The 13,860-nt window shown below is 39.5% G+C and overlaps 2 long non-coding RNA genes and 1 pseudogene across 6 annotated transcripts; all 3 read right to left on the bottom strand.

Annotated features, from left to right (window-relative positions):
• On the bottom strand, nucleotides 1-1,186 carry LOC130138144 (uncharacterized). Its single transcript, XR_008816559.1, has 2 exons — nucleotides 581-1,186; nucleotides 1-387 (listed from the first exon to the last, which is right to left on the bottom strand). It is a non-coding gene; the product is annotated as an uncharacterized LOC130138144 (long non-coding RNA).
• A 7-nt stretch (nucleotides 1,187-1,193) lies between these two features.
• On the bottom strand, nucleotides 1,194-6,454 carry LOC130138139 (uncharacterized). 5 transcript variants are annotated; one of them, XR_008816552.1, is made up of 6 exons: nucleotides 5,937-6,454; nucleotides 5,706-5,837; nucleotides 4,097-4,180; nucleotides 3,870-3,968; nucleotides 1,637-1,839; nucleotides 1,194-1,538 (listed from the first exon to the last, which is right to left on the bottom strand). It is a non-coding gene; the product is annotated as an uncharacterized LOC130138139 (long non-coding RNA). The 5 variants fall into 5 exon arrangements; XR_008816551.1 differs by having other exon boundaries at nucleotides 3,870-3,971; nucleotides 4,101-4,180; XR_008816549.1 differs by having other exon boundaries at nucleotides 4,101-4,180; nucleotides 5,937-6,453.
• A 679-nt stretch (nucleotides 6,455-7,133) lies between these two features.
• Nucleotides 7,134-10,276, bottom strand: LOC130138218 (disease resistance protein RPS5-like; annotated as a pseudogene).
• Between the last annotated feature and the right edge of the window lie 3,584 nt (nucleotides 10,277-13,860).

The following is a 13,860-nucleotide window of genomic DNA, read 5'->3' as shown; positions in this document are numbered from 1 at the left end:
TTAAGAAAAGAATGCAAGGACTAGAACAATCGATTTGCCAAGTACAGCAGCTCATCAGTTTCTGTTTTTCTCCAGAGGAATTCTTAAATTTCCCCTTTCAAGAGTTACATCTATAGTTAGCAGGCTCGCAGCACCAAACAATACTTGACTCAAGCCTATGAAGGCTTTCCCTGATGTAACCAGTATCCTCATCTGAACAACACAAGCAATTTGCACTTTCACTGCTTTTGCGAGCGAGCAGTTGGTTTCCATAGAGATTGCCGGAAAGTTCCAATTCTAAGCTCCGGTAGCAAGTCCGGCATGGATCTTATCAATGGAATTCATTGCTCAAAACACCAATCTCAATTCACAAGGCAAATGGTGGAAATGTTCTTAAAAAACTTGTGCCTGTACATGCATAAATGATGACTATAAATTTCAAGATTTCCTAGGAACATGATGGATAACAAAATTGGAAGAAGGCGTGATTAACGTGGCTTATCATATAAACCGACTTAAGAGGGGCGAAAGCCACGGAAGTTAACAGCTTGGAACTAATAGCAGAAGTCAATTTCATGGTTGTTTTATTACAGATACTTACTTTCACGAGAGTAAGAGAGGAAGGCACCTTGGAGCTGCTGACTCAGGTAAAAGCAGGCACAAGATCCTCGTGGAAGAGGAATTTCATCACCAGTAATGCCCCATACACTCTTAAGCAAAAAGGAAGTATATAACCCTTAATTACATGAGTCCCTCCCACGAAATAAAACACAAACTGAGTGAGAACCAATCTGGAGTCATGCTTAAAAGGTGTAATGTCATAAGATTTTCCTACTCCGAATCACCCAAACCGGCTGTTGCTGCTTCCAATTATAGCACCGAGATGGTGGGGATCGAATTTGAGAAACTCCGCACACAATTTCCAACAAAATCAGAACAAACAACAGGTACTTGCGACAGTTTTTAAGACTCTTCGAAAAAGGCGGCCTTCCAAGGCTAATTCAATGAGATACATTGTTCATCTCAGGCGCAAACAGCACAGCATCCTCAACATACCCAAACCCACTAACGGGTGACCATAACATCGCATCATAATTTATAAAATAGGAGTAATGTACCTAGGATTTCAAAAAAGCCATCCTCCCACATAAGGGTGCTGAAGCGACATAGAACTTACCAAAAGGGAGAATTCAAGTTCTTCCTACTATGACAAGTCACCCCCATATACCAAGCTTAAGATCTAAACTATGCCCCGTTAGATCAATTTCAGCAAAACCAATCATCAACTCAACAGACAATGATATGCTTTCTGAGGGATATAATGCTAGCTAGAAAATTAAGGCCCTCCAATTAAGTCCATCTTTTAATGGAAGTTTCCAAGCAAGCTAAGTATACAGACTCATATCACCAACAGCTGCAAAAAGATTTGAACAGACAATGATATGTTTATGTTAAGTTCAGGACTGCTGAATGCTGAGGTAGAATGAACTCCATGAGATCGGGGCGGAGTGAAAAATGGTACTCTTTTCTTCTCGGGGTGGAAAGCGAACTCGAACAGTCTGTCAATGGTGATAGAGGAATCATATTGAGAAAAAGCAACATAGGATCGTACTAGAAGTCTAGACAAATGAATCGGTAGAAAGATCTCTGAGGATACCTTCAACTCATTGTATGCATAATATTATTGGGGATACCTTCCCCTTCCTCCCCCTAAAGCTTCTCGCCATGTATCTATCAAGGTCAGTAACTTCTCCATCGCATTAAAATCTGGCTGCACAGAGCATGTAGAAACAGCAAATGACAATCTCAAAAATGAACAGATTCAGAATAAAAGTCAATCATGGGGTACAGAGTAGGCACCTTTTTAAACAGGATAACAGACTCAATAATATTCTGAAATACGCTATTGCCACAGTTTTTGCTAAGTCTCCAACACCTACTTGAAATTGATAACCAAATATTTTAGGCAAGTGATAGCCGCCTCTTGTAGCCATTTAGAAGAAAGAAAAGAAGAGAGCAACTTGATCCAGAACTATGCACATATAAGAAAGCAGAGCATGATACTGACATAGAGGGTCGGAAGCTGTATTTTTGGATCTTTATTCCCCAGGCGCTTCTTCTTAAGGATCTTCATCACCTCCTTTGCCTTCCTACAGAAGTTAAACCAATTCAGCGACTAAAGCCAATGTCTTTGACGCAGAAATAACATGTAAGGAACCAGCAAAAAAGCAGTTGCACAATACAATAACTTCATTACTAAGATCCATGACATCTTGGAAGTTGGAACACCCCCGGTCTTGACAAGGCAAACGGTGGAATTGTTCTTAAGAACTTGTGCCTGTACCTGCGTAAACGATGACTATAAATTTCAATATTTCCTATGAGCATGATGGATAAAAAATTCGGAAGAAGGCGTGATTAACGTGGCTTATCATATAAACCGACTAAAGAGGGGTGAAAGCCACAGAAGTTAACAGCTTGGAACTAATGGCAGAAGTCAATTTCACAGTTGTTTTAAGGGAAAAATTCAGTCAACCTACCTTTGGAAATTAATCAACTTCAAAAGGTTACTAGATGAGGTACCGGTACATGCGAGTCAGATACTTCTTTTCGCAAGAGTAAAAGAGAGGAAGGCACTTAGGAGCTGCCGACTCATGGACTAGCAGGCACAAGACCCTCTTGGAAGACAAATCTAATCAGCAGTAATGGTCCGAACGCTCTAACCAAAGAGTAAGTGTATAACCCTTAATTACATCCCTCCCTGGAAAAAAAACACAAAATGAGCGAGAACCAATCTGGAATCATGCTTAAAAGGTGTAATGTCGTAAGATTTTCCTACTCCAAATTGCCCAAACCAGCTATTGCTGCTTCCAATTATAGCACCGAGATGGTGGGGATCGATTTTGAGATACTCGGCACACAATTTCCAACAAAATCAGAACAAACAACAGGTACTTGCGACAGTTTTTAAGAGACTCATCGTTAAAAAGGCGGCCTTCCAAGGCTAATTCAATGAGATACCTTGTTCATCTCCGGTGCAAACAGCACGGCATCCTCAACATGCCCAAACCCACTAACGGGCGACCATAACATCGCATCATAATTTATAAAAGAGGAGCAATGTACCTCCGATTTCAAAAGAGCCATCCTCCCACATAAGGGTACTGAAGCGACATAGAACTTACTAAAAGGGGAGATCAATTCAAGTTCTTACTACAATGAGAACCTATTACATCCTCTTTGTCACACCCATATACCAAGCTTAAGATCTAAACTATGCCCCGTTAGATTAATTTCAGCAAAATTAATCATCAACTCAACAGACAATGATATGCTTTCTGAGGGATATATTGCTAGCTAGAAAATTAAGGTCCTCCAATTAAATTCATCTTTTAATGTAAGTTTCCAAGCAAGCTACGTATACAGACTCATATCACCAACAGCTGCAAAAATATTTAAACAGACAATGATATGTTTATGTTAATTTCAGCACTGCTGAATGCTGAGGTAGAATGAACTCCATGAGATTGGGGCGGAGTGAAAAATGGTACACTCTTTTCTTTCTCGGGGTGGAAATCCCACTCCAGCAGTCTGTCAATGGTCATAAAGGAATCATATTAAGAAAAAGCAACATAGGATCGTACTAGAAGTCTAGACAAATGAATCAGCAGATAGATCTCTGAGAATACCTTCAACTCATTGTATGCAGAATAGTATTGAGGTTAACCTTCCCCTTGGTCTCCCTACAGCTTCTTGCCCTGTATCTATCAAGGTCAATAAATTAGCAGATTCAGAATATGGCTGCACAGAGCATGTAGAAACAGCAAATGGCAATCTCATAAATGAACAGATTCAGAATAAAAGTCAATCATGGGATATAGAGTGGGCACCTTTTTAAACACCATTCTAACCATTTCCTGTAGGATATCAGACTCAATAATATTCTGAAATACGCTATTGCCACAGTTTTTGCTAAGTGTCTCCAACACCTACTTGAAATTGATAACCAAATATTTTAGCCAAGCGATAGCCGACTCTTGTAGCCATTTAGAAGAAAGAAAAGAAGAGAGCAACTGGATCCAGAACTATGCACATATAAGAAAGCAGAGCATGATACTGACATAGAGGGTCGGAAGCTGTATTTTTGGATCTTTATTCCCCAGGCAGCTTCTTAAGGATCTTCATCACCTCCTTTGCCTTCCTACAGAAGTTAAACCAATTCAACGACTAAAACCAATATCTTTGACGCAGAAATAACATGTAAGGAACCAGCAAAAAAACAGTTACACAATACAATAACTTCATTCCTAAGATCCATGACATCTCGGAAGTTGGAACACCCCCAGTATTTTTTCTTCTCTTATGGAAAGTACAAGTAAAACTACACTAATAAAATATTTTTGAAGAATGAAGCTGCTATATGTTTGAACAACGCATAAGGACGACACTATTGAGGATGCTAATATGTACAGATCAATGTTCTCTCCAACATGTTTGATTGCATATCAAACTTCATAAGTCAAAAAATTGGGACAGCAAATAGCAGCATATTCCTCCAGCTTGTTAGCCATATGATTTATGTCATAATTTATCTCCCTCTTTCTTGTGAACACTCCAAGATAAGAGTTTAGAGAACATAATTGATATACATTCATGTATACAAATATATAGTTTTGATATAGAAGCATCTCGGTAATTGTGAATTTTCGAGTATGAGTATGAATTTCTAATCTTCATTTGGAAGTACAATCATACTCCCTACAATCGACAAACAATATTCAAATTCAGCAAGTTACATAACATGTTTCCGCATCGCATTCATGTCTTCATATTATAGTGATAGATGATAGCAAAAAAATTCATAGCATGCTCTGGATAAGGGTTATTTGTTTTCAGTAGCCTTCAACTTATTACCCAACTTTTGTATCTCGACATCCCACCTCGCACTTTTTTTTTCCATTTTTTCAGGTAAGAAGTAGCATTATCTTAAAAGTGGGTCAGTCACACAATGCTTTTTGTTGCTCTTTAGTAAAGAACGAAAGGTTAATTGAATCTCCCCAAGGATTTACATTTCTAAATAAATTCATGATTCATACGCTGTGTAAAGTGGGACTCCTGGGAGTTTCTGGAAGGATAAATCAAAGAGTCCACCAAAGACAGAGAGGCCGATGGATCACATTGTTAACAAACAGCAACGGACCAGCAACACTTTGTTCCAAAATCGAATATGCCAGGATGTATTCATCTAAGCGTTTAGAAAGAGAAAGAGTCTTTCAATTACAGGAATTATCACAGTACATTTCCGGATTCCTAAGATAGGTTTGTCATAGGTTGATTCGGTTCAACAATTCAAACGGAAGCATATTAAAGGAACTCCAGAAAAGTGGCCGAGAGAAAATTCAGCCCCCTCCATTGGTAGTAAATCAAAGAAAACCTGAGCAACCTCAAACATCCAAAACTAAGCCATGCCACCACGCCAATGCTTATAAAAAATCACAATTCTGCCCATTGTGGGGCTTCTATCAAGACAGATTTCTCAGTATACTAACAAGCCATCCCAATCGTTACTGGCACAATCAAAATCAACTTTCCCCATACAAAGACACTTTCAAGCGTCAAATTGCTGTAGGATCTAGCTAACGACTAACAGGGCCAAGCGATTATGCAAAATTCCAAATGAAAATATCGAAAGAGAAGAAAAAAAGGGAAGACATAGGAATACCCACCCTGGGTATCGTATAGCTCAATGCTAATACCCCAACCAGGGCCAATCAACAGATCACTCGTCGTCCTCTCGGCACAATCTACTGCATCCATAGCCTCTGCCTCTTTATTTCAAGGTTATCTTGCAAGTATTCCTGACAAGATCGACCCATCCAAGATGTCAATTAACATAAAATTCAAATTCCATGAAATTCAAGAACCTCACACGCCCAGCTAAAGTAAAAAAAACGCACCTAAAAATCCGGACAGAAAGCCCAGGATTCCTCTAACATATGCAAAAATTATCCACTGATCAGTTGGGTGATCACCTTTTTAATTTGTCTCTTACCCTTCAAATTCAAAGACAAAGATACCCGCTCCTAATATTGATCAAGGAGGTGCCAAAAGATCACATTTTTTTTGCCTAAAAGAGGAGAAATTTAATTTTGGCCACTTCAGTAATGGAAATTTTTGGAGCCACTGCCAGTTCTGCCCAGCCTACTACCACCGAAGGAAGGATCCCCATCCGCGAAAAAAAAACTGAGCCAAAGGGCTTCGACCTTCAAAGGAAATGTCAAAGGGGAGGGAAGTTGCTCTCCCAAGAAACAGCTGAGCGAGCTTTTATCAAGGACAGTTGCAGACGCTACTGAATCTGGTGCAGCCACCAGTGCACGAAAGCAGCTAACTCCTAAACCCAACTGCAGCAGCAGAGATAACTCCACCACAACCTGGCCTTGTTCGCATCGGGGCTGGGGGCCACAGAGAGAGAGAGAGAGAGAGAGAGAGAGAGAGAGAGAGAGAGAGAGAGAGAGAGAGAGAGAGAGAGAGAGAGAGAGAGAGAGAGAGAGAGAGAGAGAGAGAGAGAGAGAGAGAGAGAGAGAGAGACGGGGGCCACGGTGGTGGTGGTGGAGTGCGACGGTGGGTATGGCAGCTATAGGAGCGCCTCGAGGCATCATCGACCATGTCAAGGTATCGGTGGCTGCCGGGGGGCTCAATCGCATCGGAGGAGGAGACGCCAAAGCCTTGCCAAAGAGAGAAAGGGAAGCCCAAATCATCACGGACATAATTATTATTATCATTAGAAAAAAATTAAGGGATGAGAAATTTGTCAAAATTTAATTATAAAAAAAAAGGACGAGAGACGGTGATCTTAAATCCAAATTGTGGGAGGGACGGGTTTATTTATTGAATTGGCACTTGCAGTTGCAGTTGCAGTTGGAAGATACAAACGAGAGGTGAGGTTAGAGAGAGAGAGAGAGAGAGAGAGAGAGAGAGGTGCTTATTTGCTGCTACTTTCGTTTTGTTTCCCCTTCATCTTCATTTTAACATCCCCTTACCCCCACGTTACAGGAATCCCAACACCAGAAAATTACATCACTATGGAAAGACGAACGAAGCCACCTTTTTTTTATTATTATAAAAAAAACAATATTAAACTTATCAGCCTCAACTCACTCACTCGGCCCCCCACGAGATAGGAATCTAATCTTGGCCTAGACCCAGGACTCATCTTTTACTTTACGTGCTGTCTCTCCAAATGTCATTTCTTTTGCGGGGCCCTCCACTGCATCCAACTTCAAAGTGACCCGGGCAGTGGGGTCCCACTCTAACTCGGCCCACCAGCGTTTGTCCCCCACGACCTCGAAGCTTCCCCTCGCGCTGCTCGAGTCCAACGGCAACTTTCTGAGATTAGGGCAGTCCAATATGTCCAAGCTTACCCCCTGGGGAAAGTATAGAGCCTGGTCGCAAATGCTCGTTAGCTTGGGAAGACTGATCAGTTGTAGGGATTCGAGACACGAGAATAGTCCCGAAGCAGCTGATTCCTCCCTTGCAAATCCATCCCTAATGATTTGCTCCATCGATTTGTAGGATAAGACCATCAGTTTCCGGAGCTGCGGAGCGTGCACGAGCCAGGACATGTCCGAAAGCCCGCAATTGTTGACCAAAACTTCAACGACATTGGGGAAGCAAGAGCAGTTGGCCGTTTGTCCTACTCCTTGAGTTATCTTCATCTCACTCAACTCGGTACATCCAAATAAATAAAGCGTATCTACATGCGAGAAACCGTCAGTGCTTGCTGATGAGTAAGTTATTACGATGCTAGTCAAGTTACCATTCCTATTATAAATGCACGCTCTCCTTATGCTTCTCCGTAAATTTGGGAATTGAAATATTTTCTGAATAGAGGAAGACTCGTGCACATAGATAGATAAGTCGGTGAGATGTCGCATGCACTCTAGTTCCTCTACCGTCTCTTCTTCCTTCACTAAATAATGATCCCCCACAGGTGTTCTAGTCTCTCACTGGCTGAACACATTCAACGGTAAGCTTGTGATTGCCCCTGTTGGAATAAAGATGTTTCTTTCCGACATATTGTCTAGTAGCAACCACCGTAAACGAGTCAAGTTCTTGATTTCTTTGGGTAATTCACTAATACCGGTGCCCGACAAGTTCAAGTACTTTAGATTAATCAGATTGCAAATCCCTTCTGGGAATGACTTGATATGTCCATTGTCGGACAAGTTCAGGACAGCCAGACAAGCCGTCATCGAGTCAAAAAATCCACTTGGCAAGCCAATCACTCTTGTTTCCCTTACAAACAAAGTTCCGAGCTTGGAACACCCGGATGGTATTTGATCGATATTCCGAATCCATTCTCCCCATATAGATACTTTCTCTGCTTTCCTCCATTTGGAGATCATCTCCTCGGACATGTCTTCTTCTTTCTCTATCACTAGCAACTTGTTCTTGCTTTTCCCTTTTTCACGAGCGATCCATGTCGCCATGTCGCGGATGACGTCGTGCATCTTTACATACTCTCTTTCGTCACGGTTTACATAGTCTCTTTCGTCACGCCCACTCTCCAATAGGCAAGCCCTATTTAACCTCCCCAAGACATGCTCTCCCTTGTTACGCAAACTGTATACATCACCGGTGTCTCCTAACAAGCCCTCTCGAATCCATGGTCCAATAAGGTCGTGCGGTCTTATGCGGTAATCCTCAGGGAAGAGACAACAGAAAAGGAAGCAACGCTGAAAAGTAGGGTCAGTTAATTTATCATAACTGAACTCTAATATGCGGTACACTTTCTCCTCCATACCTGATAACTCGTATGGATTTTTCTTGAGCTTTGTCAGCGCATCCTCCCACTCATGGGGATTGTCTATGCCGGGCATGGCTTGCCCGACGGTAATAAGGGCTAGTGGCAACTCTTCGCACTCTTTGACAATGTCCTTGGCGAGCTCTTGAATTTCTGGATTAGAATTTACAATCGATTTGCCGACGTTGTTCTCGAATAATTCCAGGGCTTCTTCGGGCGTCAAGTACTGTACTTTGAAGGAGGTTTTGTTGGCTCCCATTTGGCTGCATACGTCCTTCGATCGAGTCGTGAATACTACTTTGGATCCGTTCTCAAAAACAGCATCAGAAACTCCGATTTTGGGAAGGCCCAGCCTCGCCCATACATCATCAATCAACAATACAAACTTCTTCCGGGTTAAAACTTCCTGCAAATGATGGACCCTCTCATCCGGGGACCATCCTTTCCAGCTCTCGTCTTTAATGTCCAGCCTTTTCCTCATAGCGTCTCGAATGCTATCTTCATTCACTTTCTTGGACACCACCACCCAAATAACGATATCGAATCCAGGATTTGCATGCGAAAGCTTCTGGTTGATCTTTTTCATGAGGGTGGTCTTTCCCACACCACCTGGGCCGTACAACCCAATCACTCCTGCTTGTTTTTCGTCGACGAGCCATTTCCACACTTTATTAAGGGCACTATCAAGCGCCACTGTCTTGTCCACAGGTATGTTAATTACCGAAGGAGAAGGCAACGGCACCGTCAGATTGCCAAATTGTCCTTCCTCAGTTTGGAGGTTTGACGCTTCAATGAGCATTCGATCGACTGTTTCCCCCAATTGATAACTCGACCAGCAGTGCCGTGGAAGACAACGACTGAGACATTTGATTCGGTCACGCTCCTCGGCTTCTTGAAGAACTTGATCTACTCTACGTTCAAATTCTTGCATGTTGCTTAACCAGCTCGCCACTTGATTCGTGCGCTTCACACCTCCTCCATCTTCTTCACATTTCACCCTTGCTTTCACGTCTTCGCTCTTGGCCTTCAGGTTGGCAGTTGCGGAATTCAACATGTCGACATTATCTTTCAGATTATAAATGGAGCACAGAGGTTTCCTGGCCAAGCCCCATAAACATTTGACGAGATCTGAAAGAGGATTTGCGCACTCCATCGATTCTTTCGGAGGTGAGAGATCGAAAAATTGAGAGCCGGCAAATGGGTGGAGTTCGATTATAGAGAGAACCGTCTCGTAAGATGCCGTTACACACTCAATCATAGAGGCCAAAAGTAATGGCAGACAATATTACAACGATACAAGCCAAATGGCAGACATAAGTACAAGCAAGCGGAAAGTAACGAATGGTGGAAAACACAACTTAGTGGGCTGAATCATTGCGCATGCGGACAAACAACTTTTTAGAAAGGTGGATGAAGGAAGTAGAGTGCTGCTTACTACTTCTCTCTATACAATTACCTACTTTTCCACGAAACTCTCTAAATTGTTACCATGCATATTCATGAGGTTTGAATATCTTTCATGCAAGATACCACTGATCCTTGCTTCCGAGGAATTTTAGGATAATGTTAATCATACATTGTACTATTTTTAAATACATTGATTCTTTGTTGATTAGATAGATTATTCATAGTTTTATACAAAGAGATTTTTCCTAGCACTGTTATGTAATTTCCGTAATGGAGATTACTTTTAAGGAGAAAATAATTTTTTTCAATGGGCAATAATTTTGCAATATTTTGAATTGGCAACTTTAATTTGTAAAATTAATACCTGTGTAATAGAAAATTGTAACTTTTTGAAATAGTTTAGCATTACTTTTACTCTTTTTTTTGCGAGTCATTTTACTTGATCCACTCGTTCAGTTACATGCGAATTAGCTATAGTTGTAAGGTCAAGCGATAGGGCGGTGAAGCATTAACTTTTGACAAATCAAAGACTGCACATTAAAATCCGTATGCATCATGCATTTAATTATCCAAACATACAAGGTATAGGTCATAAGTAGTAAAACAAATAGAAACAGATAGCAAAGAAAAGCATTGCATAGGCATTGTTAAGTTGTATTAAAAAAAACAGATTAATAGCAACATATCGAGTTCTAGTGGTTGCTTGTGAAATAATTAGCATAACTTAATGAAGTTTAGTCCAAATTACTAAAGGAAATTTAATATCAAAGTGAGAAGTTGGATAAGCGATCTCGACAACAAAAAACTAATGCACATACCACAGCGTACCTGAACACGAAGAAGTAACCCATGGTGCGAAATTAAATTTTCCATCGCACTAAGATTATTTGTAAGATGTGTGGCTTAATATGGTGAACTGTGGTGGGATGACGATCACGTGCTTGCTCAAATGAGCAATAGTCATTGCTCAAACCGAACATTTTGTCATGAGCATGGAACTCCTATGATAACACCAGTGGGGTCATTGACGTTGGTTGCCCCTTCTCATCCTTTTTACTCAAATAACCCTCCTGGCATTTTTCCTGGTTCTGAAAATGACAGTAATCCACATGACATTAATAATAGTGACTTCTTTAAGTAGTGAAAAGGCTGTTAATAACGAGTGTCAACCTATTTCTTGGCCGAATGAGTGACGACCTTAACTCGCAAATATTTAGTGACCTAAAATAAAAGTTTCATCAGTTGCATTACTCATGAGTTTGTTGATATTACTTGTATAGATCGGCACGTGCAAGTGTCACGTACTAACCAACACTAGACATTTTCATTAGGCTTTGCAGTGGATATAATAAGACTAGTATTTTTAAGGAAAAGAATACGTGGGCTAAAACTGAATGATACTGAAAATACAAGGATTAAGAGTGCCATTTATGTCAAAAGAGTGGTACCCATAGGCACCACACGTCCATAATTAGTGCTTAACCAACAAATTCTTTCAAACTTTCTATGCAACTATAACGAAAACATAAAAAGAACGTATTGTCAGTTTATCATTTCAAATGTAGCTTTTGTTTGAATACTATAGTTTGATATGTCCAAAGTTTAACATAAGCTTCTGTAATCGAAGATAAACTTTCTGAACAAGATAGAAACTTTTCAGTTCAGCATATGAAAGCTATCGAGATATCACTTGACACTTACCACGGAGATTAAAGAACTCGATTATAAAGAAGCAATTAAGGTTAGCTTCAAAGAGGCTATAGAAGGCTAACTTTAGAAATGACAATATGAACAATTCATCAAAGGCTAACTTTAATGAATAACATAAACATAGTGAGAGCATAGATGGGATTCTTTCCGAGAAAAGACACGTAAAGATGAACTGTTCCAACGGGTCGATGGGTGGAGTCCGATAATAGAGAGCCAGCCATCTTGTAAGATGCTTATACAGACTCAATTATAGAGACCCAAGTTAATGGCCCCACGACAGTACAATGATACAAGCCAAATGGCGGACAGAAGTAAAAGCAAATTGTACCAGCACAACCAACTCAGGGGGCTGAATTATTGCGCATGCTGACAAACAACTTTTTAGAACGGTGGATTATGGAAGTAGAGTGTTGCTTACAACTTCTATCTATATAATTACACACTCTTCCACAAAACTCTCTAAATTATTACCGTGTGTATTCATGAGGTTTGAATATAATGTATCTATCACGCAAGATACCACTAATCATACATTGTACTATTTTTAAATACATTAATTCTTTGTTGATTAGACAGACTATTCATAGTTTTATACAAAGAGATTTTTCCTGGCACTGTTATGTAATTTCCGTAATGGAGATTAATTTTAAGGAGAAAATAAATTTTTTCAATGGGCAATAATTTTGCAATATTTTGAATCGGAAATTTTAATTAGTAAAATTAATACCTGTGTAATAGAAAATTGTAACTTTCAAATAATTTAGCATTACTTTTACTCTTTTCTTTTTGCGAGTATTTTTACTTGATCCCTCTCGTCTAGCTGCATGTGAATTAGCTATAGTTGTAAGGTCAAGCAATGGGTAGGGGAAGCATTAACTTTTGACAAATCAAAGACTGCACATTAAAATCCATATGCATCATGCATTTAATTATCCAAACAAGCAAGATATAGGTCATAAGAAGTATAGCAAATAGCAAAGAAAAGCACATTGCATAGGCATAGTTCAGTTCTATAAAAAAAATAGATTAATAGAACATGTAACAAAAGTTCATGTACTATATTAAATAAATTAAATATTCAAAGACCACATTGCACAAATTTAAAGTTCATGGACTATATTACATATTGGGTCAAAGTTTATGAATTATTTGTGTCATTATCCCAACAATCTACCATATACTACTATGGATATAACCAAAGACATAAAAAGAATAGATAAATTCACATTAATTACTCAAAAAAATTTCATTCTGCTTGAGTGAGATAATTGACCCCTATCACTTGGATAAATTGTCCAGGATGCCAGGCCTATTCAGGCTTATCCCAATTTGAATATGTCACCAAACTCATGATAGAATAATTTTTATCTCATCCAATCTTTTATTCAAGCAACTAGACATGTCCTTAGGATCTCAACTGTTAACACGAATTGACATGGTTTGCCATGTCGTTAAAAATAAATGTTGTCAAATCCAAAATGATATGAATATAAAATACACAATATTTATGTGTTCAATATGAGCATAAAATTTTGTAATGACTCAACGTGACATTACCCGAATTTAAGTACATGGGAACATGAATTTTCAACTCTCGAATGTTAGGTGGTTATTAGTTACAAACCATACATGTACTTCATCAAACTTCTTCTAAAACTTACAATGTGTTTGATTGCAGTAATGACTATTACACGATAGGCCTCTTACAGGTTGATTGTCTATTAAAATGTTTGCTTATAATAATAGTTATTACGGCGTGATCATATATTCTTTTTTGTTTTAATTCTCGTTTTAAGTAGACAAGACTAGTCTTAGGATTCAATTTGACATCAATTGACATGGGTTTTGACAAGTTTATGAAAACAAATATTGTCAAATCTAAAAATGACAAGATTTTAAAATACATAATATTTCAACAAAAGCACAAAGTTTTTCGACGATGCTACAACATATGGCATAAT

Source organism: Syzygium oleosum, unplaced genomic scaffold (genome assembly GCF_021117445.2).
Source record: "Syzygium oleosum isolate NSW1041296 unplaced genomic scaffold, Sole_v2.1 Sole_v2.05, whole genome shotgun sequence".
NCBI lineage: Eukaryota > Viridiplantae > Streptophyta > Magnoliopsida > Myrtales > Myrtaceae > Syzygium > Syzygium oleosum.
Note: the sequence above shows the minus strand (reverse complement) of the source record. Positions and strands in the feature narration are given on the sequence as shown.